Source organism: Penaeus monodon, chromosome 30, assembly GCF_015228065.2.
Source record: "Penaeus monodon isolate SGIC_2016 chromosome 30, NSTDA_Pmon_1, whole genome shotgun sequence".
Lineage (NCBI taxonomy): Eukaryota > Metazoa > Arthropoda > Malacostraca > Decapoda > Penaeidae > Penaeus > Penaeus monodon.
Window position 1 is genome coordinate 36550077 of NC_051415.1, and position 643 is coordinate 36550719.

At 35.6% G+C, this 643-nt stretch overlaps 1 pseudogene; it reads left to right on the forward strand.

The window, feature by feature from the left end:
- Positions 1-643, forward strand: part of LOC119592441 — a 103182-nt pseudogene that overhangs the window by 85288 nt on the left and 17251 nt on the right.

The following is a 643-nucleotide window of genomic DNA, read 5'->3' on the forward strand; positions in this document are numbered from 1 at the left end:
TTTGCTCGGCGTCTGTTATACATACAAGACCCTTCCAAATGTGTCCACTTTATTACATAAAGAAACTGCTGTCTTCGGAACATTTGCTCGGCGTTCTGTTATACATACAAGACCCTTCCAAATGTGTCCACTTTATTACATAAAAGAAACTGCTGTCTTCGGAAGTCACAGAAGGAGGGGCTACTAGGGCTGCCTCCCCCAATGGAGCTTTCTAAAGAACTAAACCCAGTTTTTGTAGTGTTATATAAAGTTGGTTTTTGTTAGATCATATCATACATATATAATGCATATTCAGTTAACCACGATTTGCAGTGGTTGAGGAACCTATCATGCTTATGGTTAAAAACAAAATATTTGGGCGTCACTGATATGACAGGTTAACTAGTGATATTACATGCATCATATTTTCTTTTGTTTTGTACAATAGTTCTGCAGAGATTTGCAAAATTATATCTTAAGACACTGTTCTGATTTACTTGTTGAATTGATTTACCTGTTGAATTAACCATGCTAGAGCAGAACAACTGAGGTTCAGCAGCATTTGTAAAGAGATCTATCATGCAACAAGCTTGTTTGAAAAGATACTGATAAAATAAGTGAACCAGTTAGACTTCATGCTTTATGTTGACTTTTTAAAATGTAC